This window comes from Plectropomus leopardus, chromosome 24 (genome assembly GCF_008729295.1).
Source record: "Plectropomus leopardus isolate mb chromosome 24, YSFRI_Pleo_2.0, whole genome shotgun sequence".
Lineage (NCBI taxonomy): Eukaryota > Metazoa > Chordata > Actinopteri > Perciformes > Serranidae > Plectropomus > Plectropomus leopardus.
This window is the reverse complement of record NC_056486.1, coordinates 474033-501041: the sequence shown is the minus strand read 5'-3', so window position 1 is coordinate 501041 and position 27009 is coordinate 474033. Positions and strand designations below refer to the sequence as shown.

At 39.2% G+C, this 27009-nt stretch overlaps 1 pseudogene; it reads right to left on the bottom strand.

The window, feature by feature from the left end:
- LOC121963053 overlaps nt 1-20854 on the bottom strand; it is a 78285-nt pseudogene extending 57431 nt beyond the window's left edge.
- Between the last annotated feature and the right edge of the window lie 6155 nt (nt 20855-27009).

The following is a 27009-nucleotide window of genomic DNA, read 5'->3' as shown; positions in this document are numbered from 1 at the left end:
AAAGCTGTGTATCGGAGCCCTCAGACGACCTGAAAATGATCTGAACTTATACTAACTTATAATTTTGCAGATTTGGGGGTAATTTATTATTTTTCTTCTTTTTTGGTACTTTCTTTTAAAAAATGCAAAGGGCAGACTTTTTCATTTTTAAAATGAATTTTTAAAAAAATATCTCGGGGAAAGAAAGGGTTGCGTTTTCATAAAAAAATTCACTCGGGAACCCGGTTTCAAAAGTTTGTGTTCTCGGTCCCCCAAAACACTGTTGTCTTTTGAACAAAAAGCCAAAATCGCGCCAAAAGTTTAAGATTTGATGCGAGTGCAGTGCAAAGGACCGCTCAGACGACCTGGGCCCTCCGTAAACCTCCTCTTGTATATTTACGCATTCTCAATATAAGCTGCTGACTTTTTAATCTCCTCTCACCTAAAATAAAAAGTCCCTCCATAACTCTTCCTCCCTATCAGCGCCGCCTTTTAATCTGAAATAAACAACACGCCCGCCCCCGCCTCCACCAATCAGATATCTGCGCTTTAAAAACCACGAGCGTCTGCCACCGCGTCCCGACAGAGCAATTACTTATCGGCGTAATATGCATTATTATTCCTGTTGCCGGCTGCTGATAAGTGAATATGCAGCATGAGAGGGAGGCAGATGAGACCTTGAACTCTGGGAGAATATCCGGCAGCGGCGGCGTTTATGGTTTACTGTTGGATTCCTGTCACCTAAGTCATGCCCACCTCTGAGCGCGGCGCCAAACAGCCCGCCCTGTTTTATATTCCCGTCCGGCGTTATTTATTTACAACAATTTCCTCTCTATCAGAGGACGCGGCTAATGCCGAGTTTTAATACGTTATTTACACATAAAAACAAGCTATTTACAGCGGCGCGTGTGTGAAGGAGGAAGGCGGGAAAATGAATGGGCCCCGGCGCCGCTCTCCGATCTGTTATATCACACTTTAACAATCTGGATTGCTAATAGAACCATTTATCACGGAGCGGTCATTTGTTTTACGGGAGCGGGCTCCCAGAGGCCTATGGAAATGGGGTGCGCATGTAATGAAGCCCGAGTTGTTTAAAGAGAGGATCCGCCGCGCCCAGACGAGTCAATTAGGATGGACCCAGGTGCTCCCGTCGGCCCCGTCTTCACCATCCGTCCTCCTGCATGAAATGTGGTTTTTGGGAAATGAGGCTCTGGCACGGCGACTCGGGGACTCGCTGCCAGGGTTTAGAGTCCTGGACTCTCCTCCCCTCTTTGGCCGAGCTCGAGACTCTGTTAATAGATTCAAACGAGCGCCTGTATTTCCTCTGACAGCGCGCATCTGTCTGCTCGCACCGGCCCGAGCTGATTTACGCCATCGCGGGGACCTTTATGATTTCACCGGTGAAAGTATTTAGAGAGGGAAATATTGGCGAGAAAGAATCGGCCGGCCCGTTATTGATGAACGTGCCAATGTGAGAATTAAAGCGGCTCTCTGTGATGGAGAATTTCCCTGTTTATTCACACCAAAAGGCTTTTCTTTAAGGCCGCATTTAACGTCAAATTTAGACTTATTGCCTTTTCAAAAAATCCTTTTAGTTCAAGAAACACATCACAGTTAACCCTTTGAAACCTCGACATTTCTCTATTTTGTGCCGCTTCCAGATGCCTTTCACAAGAAAGTAAAGGGTAAATAGGTACAGGTACAAAAGAAGAAACTACCCCTCAAAATTGCACGAAATTACCAAAAAATGCAAGTATGTTATCTGGTAATTGTAATAAAAAATTTAAATAAATAAAATAAATAATAGTAATAAATAGTTTCTTTGATTAAATGAATACATTTTTTTAATGTAAAAAATGAAAATCTGAAATTTAAAAAAAAGAAGAAATTAGCCCTGAATTTGCAAAAAAAACATTAGCAAAAGTACAAGGCAGATTTATTAGTTTATTTTGATTTACAAGTTATCTGAAATTTCTTTTACAAAATGACCTGGAAGAAGTGCTTAAAATTAGAATAACTTTTAAAAGATAATGTAATCATGATAATTACAAATACACTTTTCCCACCTTTTTTCTTTATTTCCTAAATATTTTCCCTTTCTTAAAAAGTAATCTTTTGAATCTATGAATTTCTTGCAGTTTTTGGAACATTTCCTAACAAGATTCTCATTGCCTTTTCCTTTTTTTTTCTTTGAGCGCTTTAAGGACTTTCTCCTCCATGTCCGTGGAAACACTCGGACTTTTCACCCGGGAGGTCAGTGCTCGCTTCCCTTCTGAATGTTAGGTTTTTTTCTACACCTTACAATCCACGCTTTTGTTGACGTCCTGGTATTGGTTGCCATGTGTTTTTGTTGATGTCCTGGCGTTGGTTGCCATGTGCTTTTGTTGACGTCCTGGCGTTGGTTGCCATGTGACGCTTGGCGTTTTGTTGGCGTTGGTTGACGTCCTGGCGTTGGTTGCCATGTGTTTTTTGTTGTCCTGGTGTTGGTTGCATGTGTTTTTTTGTTGACGTCCTGGCGTTGGTTGCCATGTGCTTTTGTTGACGTCCTGGCGTTGGTTGCATGTGTTTTTGTTGATGTTTGTTGCCATGTGCTTTTGTTGACGTCCTGGCGTTGGTTGCCATGTGTTTTTGTTGACGTCCTGGCGTTGGTTGCCATGGTTGCCATGTTTTTTGTTGACGTCCTGGCGTTGGTTGCCATGGTTTTTGCCGTCCTGGCATTGTTTTTGTGTTTTTTGTTGACGTCCTGCGTTGGCGCCATGTGTTTTTGTTGACGTCCTGGCGTTGGTTGCCATGTGTTTTTGTTGACGTCCTGGCGTTGGTTGCCATGTGTTTTTTTGTTGACGTCCTGGCGTTGGTTGCCATGTGTTTTTTGTTGACGTCCTGGCGTTGGTTGCCATGTGCTTTGTTGACGTCCTGGTGTTGGTTGCATGTGCTTTTGTTGACGTCCTGGCGTTGGTTGCCATGTGCTTTTGTTGACGTCCTGGCGTTGGTTGCCATGTTTTTTGTTGACGTCCTGGCGTTGGTTGCTGTGCTCTGTTGTTGACGTCCCAGTGTCGGTTGCCATGTGTTTGCTGATGTGCACTGTTGTCACCACAGCAGTGTTGCAATGCAAAGCTAAAAATATCTGCTATATAATAACCTACAAAATAATCATATCAGTGGTTTGCAGAAAATGCAGTATTCTTCTGTTCGTCGGGTTGGATGAAAATCCCCAGACCAGCTTTATAAATAAAGCTTGTGGTGAGATTACTTTCTTAAATTAATATGAAGTTTATTCTTATCCAGACACAGACGTAATTTAGAAACAAAATTATGAAAACATGTGACCTTTAAATTCTTCTCTGATGCAGATTTCTTTAGTGAACGTGGTCGAGGAAGCTTTGTTTCCTCCGCGCTCCGTCTGTGTCGCCAAACTAGGCCACAGGAAACGAGCGGGCGCAGCTAATGATTTGATTAAGCGGCGTTGGAGGCTCCTGACATACATCTTACTGAGAGTGAGTTTGTCACCGGGGAGGGAGATTGATGTGGCCCCCGACTCCCCCCTCCGTCCCCTCCTGAAGCCTCCCGGCTCTTTCTGCTGAGTCTGGCGGCTCCGCGGGGACGCCCCCTAAGTACTCTGCGCCTCCCGGGCCGCCCCGAGACACTGTGGGTGGGGGGGCGGACCTAAACAGGCTAAACAGACACAGGGCGGAGTGTGTCGCTCAGGACAGGAGAGGAAGAAAACACTGCACGAGATGTTTAATCAGCAGCAATTTTCATCATTTCAGTGAACCACAAATTGTCACAGATTCAGGTCTTGAAACCCTGATTGATCCCAGTTTTCCTGAGCTGCGTTTAGACGCCTTTCACAAGCTGCTGGATCCTTTGAAACTTGAACAGATTGGTGGGGGAAAAAAAGGCCAACAGTATCCCAAAAACTGCAAGAAATTAGTAAAGGTGACAAGAAAATACCCAAAAATTAATTTGAAAAACAAAAATGTTGAGGAAAAAATCTAAAAAACCTAGAAAAAGTCTAAAGAAAAAAAAAGTCTTAGGAAAAATGTCACGGGGAAAAAAATGTCTAGGAAACAAATAAACTTGGAATAATATTTAAGGAAAAACCAAAAATATAGGGGAAAAAAGTCTCGGAAAACAAACAAAAACAGACAAAAAACAAAGGGGGAAAAATATCTAGGGAAAAAAAATAACCAAAAAAGCTTGAAAAAAGAAGGGAAAGAAGGAAAATTACTTGTTACTGCAGAGGACCAAGCCCGCGGAAAAAAAGCTCCTGAAAAATGTCGAGGGAGCAGAAAAGCTAGGGAAAATTACAAGGGAAAAATGGAAAATCAAAGAAAAATGTCTAGGTATGGAAAAAAAAAAGCCAGGGAAAAATGTCAAGGGAACGAAAAGAAAAAGGCTGTGTTTCCTGCCTGGGTCACGAGCTGTAAATTGAATTTGATATTTTTCCATCGTCAGAGAAAACAAGACATTTGAAGCTGACACGGGAACATGTGGAGTTATGTTTTCGTCCGTCAGGTGCTTTGGTTTCAAACAAACGGTGGGATCAGACGGAGGAAGCGGCTCTGCAGGTCCACCAGAGACGCTGGTGTAAATCGAGCTTTAAGAGAGGCGTGTTGGTGAAAAGGACGGTTTCTTTATCTGCGGGCCGGCGGACGGTGAGTAATTGATGGCCGTGGGATGCGCGGGGCCCCCACCGCGAGCTGGGAGCTGCACGGAGAGCACTCAGGGGGTCAGGCCCACTGGCAGAGAAAAATGTTACCCGAAGAGGCCGAGCAGCCACCTCCTCCAGAAGGACGACCGCTAATCTTCCCGAGGAGGAGGAGGAGCAATAGCAGGAGAAGGAGGAGGAGGAGGAGGAGGAGCAATAGCAGGAGGAGGAGGAGGAGGAAGGGGAGCAGGAGGAGGAGGAGGAGGAAGGGGAGCAGGAGGAGCAGGATTGGCGGCGGTGGCTCTGTGCTGTCTAAACGAGGCTCTGCCCGAGAGGCCGCTGAGAAAAACAGCCCCCCGACTCACCAACGCTCTGAGTACTTTTTACTCACAAACTTCTTTACTGTGTGCCGGGACACTAGTACACCAAAATACCACACTTTATACTGCTGCCAAAAACGCTGCCACTTCCTCAAAAGCTCTTTCTTTTTTTTTTTTATTGAAAATTTCCAAAATGTACAAACAAACATAGCAACATGTGATTCGCGTCCTCAGCATCAGTATAACGGTGATGGTCAAAGGTCAAAGGTAACAGGACTTAATGGGAAGAAACGGAAAGAAAAAATAAACAAAAAGAATAACAAAATAAAAATTAAAAGTCAGTATGATGATCCATTTACTGATGTATTTTTGAACTTATCTTATTTTACTTAATTGAATTTATTTACACTGTTTTGAAATGTTTACTTTTTATTTTATTATTCTTTCGAGCTCCTCAAAAGTTTTCCTCTGCAACAATGGATTGTTTTCATTTCCGGTGATTTCACTGTCACCTTGACCTCCAAACTGAGGTTCAAAAGTGGTTTTGAGCCCCTTTTTTTACAAAATGCGCTTTTCAAGATCAAGCTTTAAAAATATATTTTATCCATGTGGATGTTTGTGCCTAATTTGAACAAATTTCGTGAAGGTGTTCTTTAGATGTCGCTTTCATGAGAATGAGTGATGACATCATGGTGTCCATGACCTTTGATTTATAACCACCAAAAATCTAATTAGTTCATCCATGAAATGGATGTTTGCGCCAAATAAAACAAAAATCCTTCAAAGCATTTTTGAGATACCATGTTCATGAGATTGGGACAAACAAGGTCTCAAAGACCTTGACCTTTGACCTATGGTAACCAAATTCTAATCAGTTCACCTTTGACTCATTTTGCCTAATTTGATGAAATTCCCTTAAGATGTTCTTCAGATACTGCATTCACAAAATGCAACAGACTTTTCGGTTTACTCTTGTGGCTGAGTGGACGTTTGTGCCAACCTTGAAGAAACTCCCTGAAGGTCCTCCAGGTGTTTATGAGATAATTACATCAAAGAAAATGCCAAGGATGCAAAGTCACATTACCTTGCCCTTTGATGACCAAAATGAATTCGTCCTCGCGGCCAAGTGAACATTTGTGCCAAATTTGCAAAGAAAATCCCTCAAGGTCTTCTTGAGATGTCTCATTCATGAAGTGAGACAGACATAGGGTTAAAGTGACCATTGACCACAAAAAGCTAATAACTCCATTGTTGAGTCCAAATGGACGTTTGTGCAAAATTTGTAAGATATTACCTTGAGATGTTCTTGTGAACAACCCCCAAAAACATAATGCTTCTGGCCACAGCTATCACCGGAGCGGGGGCATAAAAAGTTACTGCTCCACATCTCTCCTTAACCCTTTGATACCAGGAGAATAAGCTTTCTTGCATTCAGATGCCTTTCACAAGCACTGAAACCTATAAACCAAATTTGATTGGTTTCTATAGAAAAAAAGAGTAAAAGACAGTGAGCAACTTGGCAGGAAATGTACTGCAGAAAAAGAAGAGGAAAATTAAAAAAAAAGAAAACTAGGGAAATGTCAAGTTCTAATTATATATTTAAAAATAATGCCACAGAAAATGAGTTCACAATTTTTTAATCTAATTTACATAACTTTTTTTCCGGGTTTTTGCTTATTTTAAGGTTATTTTCTTACTTTTCTTTTTTTTCTTTGCTTAATTTAGGGTAATTTCGTAGTAACAATAGTTGTTTCTTGTATTTATTTTTATTTTTTTTTTACAGACATGCTATTTTTTGGGCCATTTCTAAAGATGCTCATTGCCTTTTTTCCCATTTTTGTATTAAATCAAGCCAGTTTGGTTAAGTTTCAAAGGGTTAGGACACATGACTGTGCGTTTGTGCTGCAGATTCGTCCCACATGAACTTAACTCCTTTATGATATTGGACGTAAATTATGGGCGACCCTCGCTGTCATATCACAGAGTGATTCTTTAGTTATTTTCGACTTTTGGGCTCCGTCTCTGTTCCTTCTTTATCAATTGATGAGTGTTTCTTTATAATGGCAGGCCACCAAGTCCTTCATTAATGAGTAATAATGTCACTAAATCACGCGTTTAATTTCCATTTCAAAGCCGGCCCGTCACTCTGCATCTCTGTCAGCGCGTGCCGCCGCGGCAGCGTGTCGTCCTCGCCTCCAGCCCCGGCCATTTTTTTTTTTTTTTTGCCTTTATACTCTGGAGGTAAGAACAAGGTCTTTCGGCCTCATTATGCCGAGCTTTCATCACGCGCTGGCTGACATCTTTAAAACATGTACTCCCTCTTTGTGCCGGCGCCGGAGAGGAGCGCTGCTACTCTGCATTTAGTTCAACAACACAAACACGGGTTCTCACCTGCTCCGACCCCCCCGCCGCTGCTGTCGTGTTATCTATTCATCAGTGTTTATGGGCTCAAACGGTGCCACACTGCTCGCCGCTGCACACGGGCCCCGATACGGCGGCGATCCACATTACCGATGCTCTTTCAAGATCTGTTTAGGATTCCTATCAGACGTCTACTGTAAGTCACCTCTGACTGCTGCTGTACCTTATCAGAGCCGGCTCCCAAGACGCCACTTTATCTTTGAAATGTATATTTCATCGCTCGTGTTCGCTCCCCTTTGCCCCTCGGCTGAGACCTCGGCGCAGGCCTGACAGACAGCCGGACACTCAAAAAAAAGAAAAAAACGTGTTACCTCTCGTCTCTGAGGGTTTCTTCTGGAGCTCGGAGAATCCGCTCCCGTCCATTTTGTCTTTTTTCTCGGAGGCCCTCGATGTGGAAGTCTCCATCGCCGACAAACTCTGAGAGAGAAAGAGACACAAAAGGAGCATGAGTGGAGGGCACTCGGACGAGTTAATTTAGGACGAGATGAGGACGCTCAGGAGCACTTGGATGGTCCTGCTTCTAGAGAGTTCGTAAAAAAAGGCTCGTCCAGAGTGAGATGAATAACAAAAGAGCTGAAGAAAGCGAAACTCTCACTTTGCCAAGTAGGTTTGAACAAACGAGGAATTTGATTTGTGGTTTGGCGCATTAACACAATGCCGAATCCAAGAAATGTCTTAAAATCCCAGACGTGTCCCCAATTCCCTGAAACATCATCAAATCCTAGAAATGTCCTGAAATCACAAAAAAATGGTCTTAAGTCCTAGAAACAGCCTAAAATCTGCAAAACGTCCTACAATCCTAGAAGCCTCCTCAAATCCTGGAAACATCATCAAATCCTCGAAATGTCCAAAAATCACAGAAATGTCCTAAAATCCAAGAAGCAACCTTGACTCCTGGAAACGTCGTCAGATCCTAGAAATGTCCTGAAATTTCCAGAAATGGCCTAAAATCCTGTAAACAGCCAACAATCCTAGGAATGTCCTAAAATCCAAGAAAGGTCCGAAGAGCCTAAAAATATCCTAAAATCAGCAAACATCCAGAAATCCTTGAAATGCCCAAAAATCCAATCGGTGTCATAAAATCCGAGAAACATCCTTAAATCCATTAAATGTCCTAAAATCTGTGAAATGTCCTAAAATCTGTGAAATGTCCTAAAATCTATGAAATGTCCAGTGTGAATTACTTTATTTTAATGAAAATTAGAAAATAAAAATGTGACTACATTTGTGGCGTTGGAGCCAAACTGGTCTCCAGTGGTTACAGCAGATTTGCCTCCGCTGGTCCTCTGCAGTAATAAAGTACACGTTTGCTTTTAAAGTGACATTAAGGAGCCTGAATGAAGCCTCTCACAGTCTTTGAAGATAAAGTTTTATTGTCCCAACTGTCCTCACCGCAGAGCCCGTCTGAATAGCTCTGGCAGAAAGGTCAGTAGTCAAATAAACTTTGAAGACATGCGAGCACAGTCCTCCCCCGTCCCCTTTAACCCCTGAACCCCCACTCTTTGACCCCCAGACTGAGCTGTGAAGCACCGGGGGGTTCACCGGAAAACAGAGGCCCGCGACATGTTTGACCAGCGCTCAAAGATAATCTCATCGAGCAAAGACCAGCAAGTGTGAGTGCAGAGACAGGAGACGCGTGGAGACGCTTCAGTCGTTACCATGGAGATTCAGACATCACATCCAGTTATTATGAATGCACGAGGGGTGCAGTCATAAATATAGAAAATATTTATTGTCCACTGAATTATAAGTCAACTGTTTTCGAGAAATATCCTGAAATTCCCAAAAAGTCCTGAAATCCTGGAAACATCTTAAAGTCCCAGAAACGTCCTAAAATCTGTGAAATTTCCTAAAATCATGGAAACATCCATAAATACTAGAAATATCCTCAAATCCTAGAAACATCTTAAAATCCATGAAATGTCCAAAAAGTCCTGGCAATGTCCTGAAATTTTAGAAATGTCCTTAATCCGTGAAATAACCTAAAACCCTGGATATGTCCCTAAGTCCTAAAAACATCCTGAAATCATAGAAGCATCCTAGCATCCTATCGGATTTATTGTTTTCTTTGGTTTTGTTTTATTTTTTTCATTTTGTGTCTTTTGAACCGTGTAGACGCAGAAACAGCTCCTCTCTGAGGCAGTGGGTAGATTTGTAGATTTGTCAAAAAGTCGTTTAAATACTTGTTTACTAAGTTATAAATTAAACTTTTCCGTTCTTGTGATTGTGACTGGCGTACAATAATTCTTCTCAAAATACGATAATTTTGAGCCTCTGGTATCGATCTGATGATCTGATGTGGATCAACCAATAAGTGAAACAGACATTTGCCTAAAGAGGTGGAAATGTAGGCGTAAAAGGCAAAAGGCAAGAAAATGTGTTTGTTGAAATAAATGGAGGGGGAGGCAAGTGGGGAAAATAATACATAAATAAATAATTAAATAATTACTTTTAAAAATTAATAAATTATATGTAAAATGGAAATTAAATAAAGTGTAAATACATAAATAAATCAATAAAACTGAAAAATGAATACATTGATGAATAACATGAAAAGAAATGAATCTGAAAATAAGTAAATATTTTCTGCCATTTCTGGCATTTTATTGACACTTTTTTAAATTTCTTTTTAATTTTGTCAGCTTCAGTCCTCCGTACTCTGGTACCACACTAACATTTCCTCAGTGACGGGGACCCCCCTCAGGGGCCCCATCTGACGTCACTCGCAGCCGTTGCTGTGGAGCTTTGCACGCTTAACGAAAAAAAAACGTTTGTCTCACTTTTTTTTGTCTCTCCTCAGGATTGTTACTTGAGTTTCTCAGTCCGGGAGGAAGACAGAAGCTGCCCCTCCAAAGGCTGATGATGGTAAATATAAGTTTAATTTTCCACTTTGAACTGATTATTGTGTATAGAAACATTAGTCTACTTGCTAATTGCAAGTGGTGGAGGAGGAACGCACACACTTAAGTGAAATTTCAAGTTTTCAACGTATACTCAAATAAATAGATTTTTAAAAAAATATATAAATACATTTAACAAATAAATAAAAAAAATACAATAACATTAAAAGTAAAATAAAAAATTATATAAAATTAAAATTTTAAAACAATTAAAATAAAACAAACAATATAAAACAAAAATAAAGTTGATGTGTTTGTGGGTAGGGCTAGGCGATATAGACTTTATATTGTGATATTTTTAGGCTATATCTTGATGCAAGATGTATATCTGGATATTTCTAAATCTCCGCAAAAGCACTTTATTAATGCTAGAACTGGGAGACAGAATCGAACATAATAATAATGATTTTATTTTATTAATTTTTTTACCCAGTTCCCTCCTTGATGTGACGATATGTGTAGTTTTGGCTCGGTTTGTATAAATATAATATACAAATGTAGTAAGACAGTATAACATTAATATAATATACTAGAGAATATATAAGATGTGATATAAGGTGCAATGTTATTATAATACTTTATTTTGTGTATAAACAGGCAACTTGATAGTTAAGTATTGGTGTAAGTCACATTAGCATTAACCCTTTAAAACCTGAGCAAATTTACATTCTTTCAAAAACAAATGAATGACCTAACTCGTTAAAAAAAGAAGAAATCAGTAAAAGGTGAAGAAGAAAATAGTCTGAAATTTTATTTTAATTACTTTTTTTCCGTAATTTTCAGGAACTTTTTTAAATTTTTTTTTTTTTTTTTTACTAATTTCTTGCTATACTTTGGGCCATGTGTTGTGAAGTTGCTTGTTGCCTTCTCCCCGTGTTATTGATAGAAAATAAACCTGTTCACTCAGGTATCAAAGGGTTAACAGGCTACTTCAAATATTCCTAAATGATGTCAAAATAAGAGTGGTGGACCTGCGGCAGAGAAAAAGTGTGTAACAGCCGCGTTAGCAAGTCAACAGCTCAGTTAGAGGAGTCATTAACGGTGAGCTCCTGCTGCTGTCTGCAGGATCCTTTCAGAGGAAAACAATGATTCATTTGAGAATAAAGAAATCTTTACAGTCACGTTATTTAAGGGACAAACTTCAGAGGAACTCCTCCCCCGTCGCCTTTTCTCCAAAGTCTTTGTGCTGAAATCGATTGTTCTGTCACTTCATCCTTTGCCTTCTCTTATACCAACACGTCTTTCAGTTTCACCCACTGATTTGTGATATTTTTACACTTTAATTTGCACTAATGTAATGATAAAACAGCGTCCATTTTACATTTTGACCTTTTTTTAAAAAAATTATTATTATTATTAATTTTTTTTTTTTTTGCAGTTGCACTGATTCATTATGACAATCTTTCCATAATTTTGATCAGTTATACTGCATCTTTTATCACATTTTTGGAGTTTTACTTGCACTGGTCACTAAAGTAGTGCAAGTAAGACTCACTAAAAAAAAAAAAAAAAAACTCTAGAAAACTAAACTCTGCAGTTTAATCGCACTAACTTTAGTCCATTATGGACTAAAATCTGAAATTTCTGAGATAATATCGTATTAATGTTCAAATTCATGTAAAAGCACATGGAAAAAGGTCAAAATTCAGAATATGTCATATCAAAGTTAGTGCAAGAAAAAGGTCAAAAATCTGATAAGTGATGCAGTACGAATGATAGAAATCATGTAAAAGCATGAAGCCGTACAGTGCAGCAATTTTCCACAGTGTATTAATACGATGTTATCTCATAAATTTCAGATTTTTTTGCAGTTTAACCTGCACTAACGTGATGATAAAATCTTATTTATGCTTTAAATGAATTTGAACATGTTTTCTCTGCAGGAGCTGCAGGGAGGCTGTTGGAGCAGCACTTGAAGCTGAAATATGGAGGTGAGTCATCCTAAAATAACCCCTCCGACAGTGTAACTGGTGACACTCGTGACGCAGATTAATTCCTCGCAGAAGTCAAACGGCGTCGCAGTAAGAGGGCATCCCCTGCGTCAGGAAAACAAATGCCTCGGGCGGCGTACAGGAGAGTACGGCGGGGCTCATCACCGGGTATCACCGGAGCCGCCGTCCCGCTGAATTATTAGAGCCGCTCCTGTCAGCCAAACAAACGACTCGGTGTCGGCTTCAAAGGTCACCGCGCAGTCGAGTGAAATCACAGAGCACGCAGTCAATTCCTCGGCGCCGCGCCCCTTTTTCCGAGGGCCACTTGCTGGAATTTATGGTCGGGCCCTGCACCTATTCTCCTTTGAATAATAGCTGTCCCGTAAAAGCAGCCCAGGTCGGTGGCGAGTCTTAAATAGAATCCAGCGCCGGGCGGAGGCGGCTTGTTTATGGAGCGAGCAGCCGGCGTGCAAACAGAGGCGAACGGTGACATTTGAATTTATACCCATTTGTGCTTCTTTGCTCCGAGAGAGCCAAAACGTGTCGACTTAAAACAGGAGCGTTCCACGAGGCCAGCTGTCAAAAAGCCTTTTACTTATTTTATTTTATTTATTGATTTGATTTTAAGCTCACAAAGGGACACAGCGGAGAGACTGATCGACAAGTTTGTATGTGAATATCCAAATTTGTTCCTCTAAATTTACTCCTAAAATTTTATATATTAGTGTGTTTTTTCTCAAACATTTCAGATTTTAATCTCAGAAAATATCAACATTTTTTCTGTTAAATTTGTGAGTTTCGTCTCATAAATTTTCATATTTAACCTCAAAAAAATTCATTTTTTTCTTTGAAATTTGTGGGGGTTTTCCTCAAACATTTCAGATTTTCATCTCAGAAAATATACCATTTTTTTCTTTGAAATTTGTTAGTTTTGTCGTATAAATTTTAACCTGTAATCAAACAAAAAACAAAAAAGAAAAATCTCGTAAATTTGTGAGTTTTTCTGGTAAATTTCTAACGTAAATCTCTGGAGATTTGTTTTGTAAATTTTCAGTTTTAATCTCAAATAATATCTTTATTTTTTCTCACAAATTTGGAAGTTCCTTTTCTTAATTTTCCAGTATTAATCTCAGAAAATGCCCAGGTTTTTTAAAATAAATTTTTGACTTTATCATCCAGAGTAACCACTTTTTTGTCAGAATTTTTGGATTTTAATTTTGGAGAATATCTGATTTTTTGAGGGATAAACTTTTAACTTCCATCTCAAAGAATATCCATTTTTTGTCATTCATTGTCATTCACATCATTCATTTTGGATTTTATTTTATTTTATTTTCGAAATGTAAGCAAATATCCAATTTTCTTGTAAATTTACAGCTTGAATTTCAAAGTATATTTAGGTTTTTTTCTCAGAAATTTTCCATTTTAATTGTGTAAATTTGTGAGGTTTTCTTTTTTCTCCACAGAAATTTATAGTTTTAATCTCAGAGAATATCCATTTTTTTCTGGTAAATGTATCACTTCAGTCTTGGGGATTTTTACTTTTTTCCTCTAAATATCACATCCCTCTCCTGGCTTTATTAATGTATGTATGTTTGTAAATTGGTACGGTACCTGTCAGTATTTGAGAAGGTATCTGTGGAGAAAGTGTGGATCTTCACCATGAATAAACAAAGTACTGACGTTCAGGAGCAGTTTTGAGGTCGACCTGCAAAAATACCTTAAAAAGGCCTTAAAAGGCTACAGGTTGGCAGAGGAGCCCTGTGCAACGTTTAAGGTTGCAGGTTTGACTCTTGCAGCGTCACATCCTCCTTGAGCAATATATTAAACATTAAATTAAAATCAAAACGCCCTCTTTCTTCAGTGAAAAGCCTAAAACGTGCTGCATGTGTCCTGCCATCTGTGTGTCTGCAGCTCTGTGACGGCGTGAAGTCGTCCGAGTTTGAGCGGCCACTTTGATCTCTGACCCCTCGGCCAAATGGTGCCCGCCGCAGCACGGCCGCTCGCTGCTTTCCTGCCGCAGTTTGGAGCGCTCACTTCCTGTTCACCGACGCCTACAGTGAGTCTGACTTTTAACTTTTTACCAACAAACACTTCACTCTTTGTCTGTCACATCTGTCACACCTGAGAAATTCAGAGACGCTCGCTCCGTCAACAGTTTACACGCTGCAGGAAACAGTAATGCAGATATTAAAACTTTAAAATGTGTTTCTTTTATCAAATGTTCGCTAAAAGTTTCATAAACAAAAACAAAATTAGGCTTCTCGGACGTGTCGATTTCCAAAATATTCCTCAAATTCAACAGCTGAGACGGTAAAACTTGTGGAAAAGCCACAAACTAACAAAACAAACTACAGTTGTCTCACTCACAACAAGAACACGGTCAATTTAAGTTGCTTTGGTTGCCTTTTGTTGTTTTTACCGCGGCCTCTGAAAGCTAATTTACTCAACGCAAAAGTGTCAAACACACGACGCGAGTGTGTGTGTGTGTGTGTGTGTGTGTGTGTGTGTGTGTTCGCACGGCCTTTGTGATATTGGCCCCGCCCCTTGATTGGCCCTGCCCCTACGCTGTGATTGGACAGCTGGTGAAGATGTCCATTGCAGCGTTTAACTAAATCATTTTTCAACTCATTTTTAATCAGAAAATAGATACAAAATCACAGAATAAAATCCATTTTGGATTTATGACTTTGAATGTAAAGTGTTTCAGTGCAAAGTTTATTTTCACATAACATCATGTAAATATAACTTTATGTTTCTGATACTATGAATGTATATTTCTGGAGGCAGGATACAACACGATGCAATGCGACACGATACGATACGTTTTGACACAATATGACACGACACGATACCATATGATACAATTCATTTTGATACGATACAAAAAGAAACAATATGATTTGATTTTTTTTCTGTTAAAGTTTTGAGTTCTTTCTTATAAATTTCCAACTTCAATCTCAGAAAATTTTCCGACTGAATTCTCAGAGAATATCTCTGGATTTTTTTCGACAAAATTGAAGCGAAGAGGTTACCACTAAATTTCCTAAAATCCAACAAATGTCTGAAAATCCGAAAACATACTTAAGTCCTAGAAACATCGTAAAAACCAAAAACCCTCATAAAATCCGAGAAACATCCTTAAGTCTGACAGACGTCCTAAAAACCGAGAAATGTCCTAAAATCCTAGAGATTTCCTAAAATCTAACAAACATCATGACATCTTAGAAATATCCTATAATCCTAGAAATGCACGAACATGCGAGAAACGTACGAAAACCCTAAAGACGTCCTAAAAGCCTAGAGACGTCCTAAAAGCCTAGAGACGTCCTAAAAGCCTAGAGACGTCCTAAAAGCCTGTCCTTTGCGCTCCTGCTGCTGTCCTTTGTATTCCACTGGCTGGACGTTGGTGTGTTGGTTAAATTTTGGGAGCCGGGCCGAAGCCGGACTGAAGCCGCTCCGCCGGGTCCTGAGCTGACGGAGGTTCAGTCTGGATGTTTGAGCTCTGAGCCGTCACACAGCGGCAGCTCCGCTAACATTCACCGACACACTGGAAAACCTGCGGGGCCCCGTCTCTAACAGCATGTCACAGACCTCCAGGGGCCCCCAGGATGACGGGTACACCCTCCCTTCCTGGGGGCCGGATTCCTCCCGACCTCGAGGTCTGATTGAGCTCACGGAAAGACGCAGCAGAGGGGGGACTGATTGTTAAAGAGTCCCACATGGCCCCAGGGGGACGCCACATGTGAAATTATTTTAGGGAAGCAAAAGAACGATAAAACGTCCTGACGGTGGAGCTTGTTTTCTCTGCGTCAGTGATACTCAACCTACGGCCCGCAGGCCGAATCTGGCCCCTGATTGGATGCCTGGTGGCCCCCAAACATTTTCTGATTGACAATAAAAATAAAGTGATTGACACTGTCAATAGTTTTTGTCCTTTTAGTCTCCATAAGGTGTCAGAGACATAAAACAGCATCAAAACAGAGCTTGTTGATCAAAAAAAGAGCCAGAGGAGGATCCCCACACCCCCAACACTAATGTCCTAAAATCAGACAAATGTCCTAAAATCTGACAAATGTCCTAAAATAAAAGATTCATCCTAAATCCCCAGAAATGTCCTAAAAATCTAGAAACATCCTTAAATCCTACAAATCTAAAATCTGAGAAATGTCTTAAAATACAAGTTATGTCCAAAACGTCCAATCGTCCAAAGATCTAAGAAACATCCTAAATTGCAAGAAATGTCTTAAAATGCTAGAAGTGTTCTTAAATTCTATAAATGTCCAGAAATCCCAAAATGTCCTGAAATCATAGAAAATGTCCTAAAATCCTTGAAATGTCCTAACAACCAACAAACTTCCTAAAATCCAAGAAATGTTCCAAAATCCAAGAAACGTCCTAAAATCCAAAGAACATCCTAGAGTCAAAAAAAAAACCCAAAATGTCCTAAAATCCTAGATATGTCCAACAACCAACAAACGTCCCAACATCCTAGAAACATGTATGGGGCCGCTGCGTCCCTGGCCCCTGGCCTCCTGTCATTTTACCAAAGTGGCCCCCGATCAGAGCGGCTGAGTGTCTCTGAGAGACATCAAGTGTCCCTCCACAGACAGCGCTCTGAGATCACTCCTTCTCTGCACGTGTCAAAACGCCACGGCGGGCGTCTCTCCTCGCAGCATGGGGCTTCCTTCACATCCGCCCTTGAAATTCACACACACACGCACACACACACACACACACACACACACAGTCCCCGGCTCGCCTCGGCGGCTGTCAGGCCTGATCGTGGTGTTCCCGCCGCCCCTTCAGGAGTTAATTAACAGATGCATCAAAGCTGGTTTCCGATGAGAGGAGGCCCCGCGTGGCCCCCAGCGGCCCCTGGACCTTTGATTCCTGATGTCTCTCGGTGTGTGTGTGTGTGTGTGTGTGTGTTTCCGTGGTGTTGCTCTGTTTCCATCATGTGTGATCGCTGCTGCCTGATCGCTGTCGGAGGAAGTTGGTGGATCTGCCACAAAAAATTGACCCGAGCTTCAGAGCAAATGTTTGCAGATTTTAAGAATTAATGACTCGACTGCGTCTATACGAGACGTCCTCGTGTGTCCCGGCTGCGATTATCAGAGGACAGACAGGACAACTAATCACCTAACCACCTAAACATGAAACCAGAACCTCTGTGATCCAAAAACACAGCAGAGGACATGTCCAAAAATACAAGAAACATCCTTAAATCCAAAAGATTACCTACAACACTAGAGACGTCCTAAAATCCAAGAAATGTCTTTATGTCCTGTCGACGTCCTTACATTGAAGAATTGTCCAAAATTCCTAGAAATGTCCGAAAATCTTTGAAATGTATGAAAAACCTAGTAATGTCCTAAAATATTAGAAACGTCCTACAATCTGAGAATCTGTTTAAATCAAAAAATGTATTAAAGTAAGGACGAAACGTCCTTAAATCCTAGACGCATCCTACAATACGAGAGGTGTCCTAAAATCCTAAAGATGTCCTTTAATCCTGAAAATGTCCTGAAGTCCTAGAAATGGCCTGTAGTCCTACAAATGTCCTAAAGTTGGAGAAATATGATAAAATTCTAGTAATTGTCAGTATTGCTGAAACAATTCTTCGATGAATTCATCAGTTGTTGGAAAACCGATCAGGAGTTTTGTGGTTTATTTGACTTATTCTGTTCTGTAAACTCTGCACGAGTGGGAACATCTGAGAGCAAAGTTGTCAATATCACAGGAATCATTCGTCGATTAATCCGTCAGTTGTTGAAAAAACTTCAGGAACAATTTTATTGAGTTTATATATATTATATATTTACTGTGATTGTTTGTCTTATTTTGCACGTTACACTATTTTGATATGGAAAAGTTTGTGGTTGGATGCTGGCAGCCGGATTTTGAATCTGCAGAAGAATCGACTCCTAAATTTGAACTTTTGACTGTTTTTATCTTCTTTAATATAAATATTTCTGTTTTCATTTGCCTTTTTCTTGCATCTGTTTCTGTAAAAGTTGGAACAAAGTTGTCAGAATCACTAAAAACAACAAGTTGACTGATCATCTGTTGTTGGTGAACTAATCAGGAACAATTTTGATGAGTTTTTGGGTTAAAAATGCCCTCCCAAACAGTTTTCTGCTCCATAAATATGCATATTTTCTCGGTGTTATTTGACTTATTCTGTATTGTTCAAGTGAGAAGTGAAAAATTCTATTAGCTGTTGAATCAGGAACAATTCTGGTCAGTTTTTAGTGAAAAACTGCTGTTTTCAGCTTCTTAAATATCGATATTTACTGTCTTATTTTGTACGTTACACTATTTTGATATGGCAAAGTTTGTGGTTGGATGTTGGCAGCAGGATTTTGAATCTGCAGATTGGTCTGAAACCTGCAGACAGAGCAGGTTTCGGAGGTTTCCGTGTTGAATTTGAAGAGTCTCGGGAGCTTTTTTTTGCCCTGTGGGTTTAGTGGATTTGCTTGTGTAAAGCCGCTGATGCTTCTTTTCTCCACTAAACCCACAAGGAGCGGCTGCCCCGGGGCCACACGGCGTAATTGGTGTGGACTTGTTGTTTTGTGGGATAAGAGACTTTTGAGTCGTCACAGCGGGGCGTTTTACTCACTTCCCTGCGTGCCGGGCTCCTTTTCTTTCCTCTTTTTTTCAGTCATTAAACTGAGATTTTTTCCGGAGAATCGGGGGCTGCAATCAGCAGCGAGGAGCGAGCGGGGGAGGAGATGTGTGAAAATGACAGCGAGGGAGGGAAGGATGAAAGTGACATCCCCATCACAGGTTTGGGAAGCCCCCCATGTCATCCTGAATAATGTGAAGGGCCCCATTATTTCTTCTCATCTTTTCAGTCCCCCCCTCCGCCCGCTCCCCGACTGCTGGAGCTCTTCATCCTGCACAATAGCAAATGCACTAAAAGTTTTTTTCTGATGCAAATGAACGCAACCGGCCATTCAGACTTAAAAAAAATCCACTCCGAGGGGACGAAGGGACGCAGCCTGCAGGCTTTTACGTGTTGTTGCTCTGACATTTGTCTTGTTTAATTATATAAAAGAATATATTTTTGCTGCGATAGTTTAGCTTCTGTGTTCAGGAAAATAATCAAAAAATGTGACTTTGAAGCTGTAGAAAAAGAAATCTAAATCTAACCATATTGGTGTGATAAACAAAAATTATTGATGCTACAAAGACTTAAACTACCAGATGAAATTTAAATATTCTTCAAAAATAAAACGATTAAAAAATATATATTACGGCAATAATCAGGCTTCTATATTCAGAAAAAATATCTGATTTTGAAGCAGTAGAGAGAAATAAATTTCTTAATTGGCAATAAAACTATTTTTTTTAAATGCTGCAAAGATTATTAAAAATATTCTGCTGCAATAATTAAGCTTTTATATCCAGAAAAATAGAGAAAAAAATCAGACTATAAAGCTAAAAAAAATCTCACATTTTAACCTTTTTCATGTGATAAACATAAATTCTTTACTGCTACAAAGACTTAAACAAAAGACTTAAACAACATTTAATACATTTAAATCTATATATATATATATATATATATATATATATATATATATATATATATATATATATATATATATATATATATATATATATATATATATATATGTACTGCAATAACTAAGCTTCTGTATTCAGGAAAAGACAAAAATCCGTCTTTAAAGCTACAGAAAAACAATTACATCTCTATTTTTAATGCTTTAATCCTTTTTCATGTCATAAACATAAACTATTTAATGCAACTAAGACTTCAACTACCAGGCGTTATTTAAATCTCTTTTGAAAATATGATAATAATACTACTCATCATAATTTACTTTAGTAATTAAGCTTACATATCCAGAAAAATAGACAAAAATCTGACTCACAAGCTGCAGAAAAACAACTTAATCACTGTGTTAACCGTTATAAAGGGGAAAAATTTAACAAATAATGCTACAAAGATAATAAAAAAATTTCCAGCCGCAATAATTAAGCTTCTGTATCCAGAAAAAGACAAAAATCTGACTTAAATGCTGCAGAAAAACATTTAAATCTCTACTTTCAACCTTTTTCCAAGTGTTAAACATAAATTATTTAATGCTGCAAAAACTTAATTTACCAGACGAAGGTAAATCTCTGTCAAAAAAATACACACAGAAAAGGAAAAGAAAGTGTCCTGAACCATCAGATAACTTTGGGCTCCCTCCTGTGCAGGCGGCTTCACTGGAGAGCATCTTAAATATCAGGTTGCAAATTCCAGGAATTCCAGAGTGTGTGTGAAAACCTCCAAAATCCCTCTTTAAATCAGTGAGTGTGTGCAAAAAAAGCTGCTGCTTTAAGGAACCTCTTAGATGTGCTGTTTATTTATTCTGATCTTCACATTATTAGATACAATCATAATAAAGTCCGTTATAATAAAGGGAATATTGAGTCAATGAATTGCAGAAATATTATATGAAATAATTTTAGAAAATGACAGAAATCTCTTCATGCATTAGTTCGAATTAGAGCTGCAAAATAATAAAAAGAAATAAGTGTTTAATTGTTGCTTTAATGGGCAGTAAAAGTCTCGGCTCACAGAGCACATGGCCAAACACCGACTCAAACTCACCCAAAGTGTCCGCTCTGCGCCTCTCCTCCTCGGACTCCTCTCCTCCTCCTCCTCCTCCTCCTCCTCCTCACTTCTCCTCCTCTCTGTTAAAACTTTTCTCTCTCACACACAAATCCAAACTGCCCAAAAAAACCCAAAAAACAGTGAAATCCACATCTGCAGGACGGCGCGGAGCGAGCGCATGTGTCGGGAGTCCCGGGTCTGAGTGCGCGCGCCTCGGCACGGATTAAAAAGTTGAGTCCTCCGAGTGTGTGCGCATCGCGGAGCCGCCGGAGGTCACACACACACTCACACACTCACACACTCACCGAGCACACTTCACAATGACGAGGAGCAACTTTTACTCCGGGATGCTGCAGAGCTCCGGGATGAGCCCTCCCCCCTCTCCTCCTCCTCTGAGCCCAACTTCCTCCCTCCTTCTCCCTCTGACTCCCCCCTCACCCTCCTCCTCCTCCTCCTCACTCCTCTCCCCCGCTCCCTCAGACCTGATGAACTCAGGATGTCCAATAATTCAGTCATTCAGTCTGTTATCTGTAATTCATAAATCAACACCGCTCATTGATTTAAAAAAAATCTAAATCATCTTAAATATTGAACTTTTTGTGTCTTTAAACTGAAAAAAAAGCCTCAAAAACACCTGAAATGTCTTCACTAATTGGTCATTTTGTGTCTTTTTGTGGTTTGTTTTTTTGTCTCTTTGACTTCATTTCATGATTCTCTTATAGGTTATTTTGTGCGAGTTTCAAATGTCTCTGTTGTCGATTTGTGTCTTTGAGGTTGTTTTAAGATTCTCATTGAAGTTTGTGTTGTGTGTGTGTGTGTGTGTGTGTGTGTGTGTGTGTGTGTGTGTGTGTGTGTACGCGTGCTGTTTTTCTGTATATGTGTCTTGTAGTCATTTTGTGTGTCTTTGACGTTGTTTTGTGTCTCTTTGTAGTCGTTTTTATATCTCTGTTAGGTATCTATATCTAGGTTATTTTGCTTTAGATAAATTTGTCTCTTTAGACATTTTGTGTCTCTTTGAGTGTGTGTGTATATGTGTGTGTGTGTGTGTGTTTTGTGCGTGTGCGTGCGTGTGTCTTTTTTTTTTAGTTTGTTTTGTGTCTTTGTAGCTGTTTTGTGTCTCTTTGGGCTCATTTTGTATCTTTTTTTGGTCGTTTTTCACCGCGGCGCTCCCCCCCCCCCCCCTTCCCTCTCCCCCCCCCCCCCCCTCTCTCTGACTCCCCCCTCACCTCCCCCCCGTTCCTCCCTCCCTCCCTCTCTGTCCGGTCTCAGAGAGGACAGACGGACAGACTAGCCCACAAACCGCTGTCCTCATCACCGCTGATGAGTCCAGGATGTCCGATAATTTCAACAGTTTTTAAAGCTTTCTTATTAAGTCATTTATCATCTAATAATCAATAATCAAATATAATGAATTGACTAAAAATCTTTTAAATAACCAAAAATGTCATATAGCTATTTAGCCTCAAAACAGATCAAACTTCATCACTCATAATAAATAAATGATCAATTATCAGAAATACTTATTGTTATCTTCTGATAATTGACAGGATTATTTCTTGTTTAAGGTTTTGTTTGAGGCCTTTGGTGTTTTTAGCATTTTGTCACATTTTATACTATTTTGCGTCTTTGGAAAATGTTCAGATTGCAGCATTTTGTATCAATAATGGTTGAATAAATCAAACATATTGATTATTATTCATTGACAGTTTATCCAGTATATATTCTGTCTTTATGTTCCCCTTATTTCTAAAAATCAAGTTATTTCCAATTATATTTTGGAGCGCAGAACATAATCTTTTCTTTAATGAATTTCTTTAATAAAATTATTCATTTTATCAATCAACAAATGACAAATAATAACTCGTTAATTAACAGATAGTTTGAGGTGTTTTATAGTAAAGATAATTTGATGCAGCGTATTGTTTTCTGCAGAAATATTAAAAAACTCTGTAAAAACCTGGACACTGAAGTACAATAAGATTATAATAAAAATAAACAAATGTGTATGTTTTAGGAATTAACAGGATTTCTGCAGCAGATGAAGGCGTGCCATAAAGCACAACAATTTTAATCCTCTTTTTAATTCTCTTTGTAGCAAAATAAAAATGATTTAACAGAATATCATGAATGTTTCCTTTAGAGGTGTTTGTCTTTTAAATGCTGCACTTTATTCAAATGTAATAAACTGTAGTTTGAGCCTTATTAATCAGTTAAAATCCTTTTTTTTTGTGACGTTGTGTTGCAGCGTGGATGTTTATGTCAAATGAAACACTGACCTCTGCTGGCAGTGCCAGAGTGCTGCAGCTCTTCTGATCACAAGTATACATGTTTGATTGATAGCTGATCAGTTAATCAGCTGATTGACTGAAAATTAATCGCCAACTGATTTGATAAAAATGTTTAATCTTTTTTTTCATTATTATATTTTTAATTCTTTATTTGAGTTTTTTAGGGGTGTTTTTCTCGTTTTTTTGTTTTTTATATGACCTTTCCCCCCGTTGGCGTTTTTCTGCATCGGGTATGTTTACTTTATACTTTAATTATATTTATATTTATTTACTTACTTTAAAAACAGTCTGATTTTACACCTTTTACATTTAATCACATACTTTTTTGGTCAGGATACCTTCAGTTAATAGTTTGAAGAAGTTGAGAAATCTGTTTCTGATATGTGATTGTTGAAACAGCGCCACCTAGTGAACAAACTATATCATGACCAGTGTTTCCACAATGCAATCAGCTGTTATGTGCTGGTACAAGACGGGGCAATCAACTGGGCACCTATCTGTCAGGTGCCCAGTTGATTAATTGTTAATTGTTTCAGCTGTGCTATTATAAACGGTTGGGTAGTTTAATATATTTAAAAAATAAATGAATAAATGTAGTTTAAATTTGTAAAGTATCTAAAGCTTTCAGATAGATGTAGTTAAATAAAAAGTACAATATTTCCCTCTGAAATGCAGTGCAGCAAAAGTATCAAGGGAAAAAAAAAAACAAGTACAGTACAGTACAAGTACCTACATTTTTTTACGTGTGGTCCCTTTCAGACTGTTTTATGTCGAGATAGAGCTCATTTTATTTATTTATAATCGAAATATTTTATTCATGTATGTGCTGCAGTTTAGAGGCGGCGAAGAAAAGGTATTGTAGAGCCACCTGCTGGCGTGCAACAAGAATCCCATCTGACAATTTTCCAGTCTTGAAAAAACAAGAGATCTCAGTTATTTAAAGAAAAAAAAGGAGCCTCTTAAAAATGTAGATCAAGCTTTAAAATTCGCTTTTATTTTTTTATTTCATTAAAAATTATTTTTTAAATATCTATTTTAATTAAATTATTTAAATTATTATTTGTTTACCCTTTTGCTGTTACTTTATTACATGAAGTCATATTCACCGTCTACTTTTTAATCACGTAAAGATCCAAACTAGTCTGCTTAAATGTGCTATAAAAATACAAGTGACTGGATTTGACTTAAGTAAAAAAGAGAAACAAAAAGCTGCATTTATTTAAAAAAAATCAACATAAACTGGGCTTTCTCAGTCACACATTAATCATAAAATAATGTTTCATGTTGAAGCATTGGCCTGTGACTCTTTAGTGAAACAATAAAATAATTTGACACTCCTGTCAGAGCACAAAGACCATCTGCAGCCGGACCACAGACGGTATCAGTGCGTCCATCCGGCACGAGTGCACGACAGTAAAACGCCTGAAATGAAATGAAAATAAGAGACGGAAGTTAAATCATAACTGTTAAAAAATGATGGTATCGTCTGTACAGCTGCCATATGGAAATAATCTCACCTTCAAGCAACAATGAGATTAAATATCTGCTCAAACTGTTGCGTGAGAAATCTTTTTCCCCATCTTGCCATCTGATACTGATGACTTCCACAGAGCCGCTCGAGAGGCGTCTCTGTGCTGGTTTCTGTCCCCAGTGTGGGACAAACTGGGACATCTGGGGTTTATGTTTAAGAGCGTCAGAGCTGCTGCAGATAAAGTCCGTCAGCTGACACTAAACACTGAGCAAGGAGCTGAAACAATTACATTTTATTTTACTAAAATGTATCTTCAGTCTATGATCTTAATGGTGACAAAGTGTTGTTTACTACATTTCCCAGAATTCCTCTTACAGCTGGATGTTCTTGGTGTAAAAATGACGTCCAGTGCTTCCTGTTCTCTCAGGATTTTCTGTCTGTGTTGTTGTTGAACATCGCAGCAAAAATGGCAACTTCAGCTGTTTCTTGCTCTTTGATTTTGTTGCTTAATAGCAGCAAAATTTGGATGTTTTGTAGCAACCTGTCACTGTTTTTCTAGCAGATTTTTAGTCCATCACTGTTTTCATTTGGCTTCTCATTGGGCCAAATGTGGGTAATTTGTAGCTTCCAGTCCAAGTATTTCCAGCAGCTTTATAGCCATTGAATGTGAGTGTTTTGTAGCAACCTGTCAATGTTTATCCAGCAACTTTTTGAGTTTCTAAACATGGGTGTTTTGTAGTGACTTGTTCAGGTTTGTCCAGCAGCTCTATAGCCACCGAACTGAATGTTTTGTAGCAACCTTTGACTGATTTTCTAGAGGATTTTTAGCCACCAAATGTGGGTGTTTTGTAGCAACTTGTCGCTGATATTCCAGCAACTTCCTTGTCACCAAATGTAGATTTTTTTGTAGCAACCTATCACTGTCTTCCCAGCACCTTTATAGACAACAAACATTTTTCAGCGGCTTTTTAGTCATTCAGTCAACAGAGCTGTTTTGTGTTATCCTTTCTTTGTTTTTTGTTTTTTTTTTTCATCTTTTTTAGCCACCAAAGTGATTGTAGCAACCAGTCGCTGTGCTTCCACTGACTTTATAGCCACCAAATGGGTGGATTTTAGGGACCTGCGGCTGTTTTTCCAGCAAATTTAGAACGACAAAATGTGAATGTTTTCTCACGTCTCATCGCTGTGTTTCCAGCAGCTTTTAAGGCACCAAACGTGGGTGTTTTGTAGCGACTTCACTGGTTACAGTGCCATTAAAAGCCACGGTTCAAACCAAAACGTCTGCTTTTCCGAAACAGTTACTGTGCATCAAAACACGATCTGCTCCTCTCACGCGCGTCTTTTAACACCGATGTCGTCATGTGGAACAACACGGAGTCGGGGGCTGCATATTAATCTGCACCCCTCATATTAAGGTCAATAGAGCTGCTCGCTCAGTCATAGCAAACACAGCGGAGACTGCGGTCTAAATCCATTTACTTAGGAAAACCTGAGGTCACAGAGGGTTAAGCACGAGGTGGCGAGGGGGGCGGCGCGCTCCCTCCATTCAGCATATCTGATTTAATACGCATCGGAGGCGAGGGAGGAGGGGGGGCGCACCAAATAAACTCAGCGGATATTAAAGGTCAAGGGGTCGTCCAACATGTGTTTTCTGAGACACTGAAGACTAAAGCAGACGAGAGCAGCCGAGACACATGTGGACAGAATCAGACATCAGAGCGCTCACACAGGTACAGCTTTCCTCCAGGTACACGCCATTTATTTTGCCCAGATAATGAGGTTCATTTCCAAACATATTACAGCTCCGGACAACAGCAGAGTCTTAATTTATGTTTTTAAAACACACAGAGGTTTGTAATTGGTCTCCTGATGGCATTTAAAATTAAATTTCATGGGGTTGCTCGGTAGCTGAGCTAGTAAAGGAGGCAACCCTTGTACGGGATAAAAAAAAAAAGAAAAAATGAAAAATAAAATTAAATAGATAAATGATAAGAGCGTCTGATTGTACCTGCTTTCATCAGCCGCAAACTTGTTGGACCTCCTCCTTCCTCCCGGGGGCACAATTCTCCCAAATTATGACAGTTTTTTTTTAACCCTTTGAAACCTGAGCAAATTGGTTTGATGTCTTAAAAAAAAGAAAAAAAAGAGAAAAAGGCAATGACCAACTTAGCAAGAAATGTCCCACATCTTGTAAGAAATTTGTAAAATAAAATGACCTGAAAATAAGTTTTAAAAAGTGGGGAGGATGATTAGAAAATTATCAAAAAAGGGTAAATATATTTATACATTATCATTATATATTATAATTATTTATCACTATTTTTCAGGTAATTTTTGTTTAATGTTTTTACTCTTTTTTCTTTTTCTTTTATTTGTTTTTCTTTCCAGGTAATTTTCTTGCAATCTCATTACAGGCGTACAC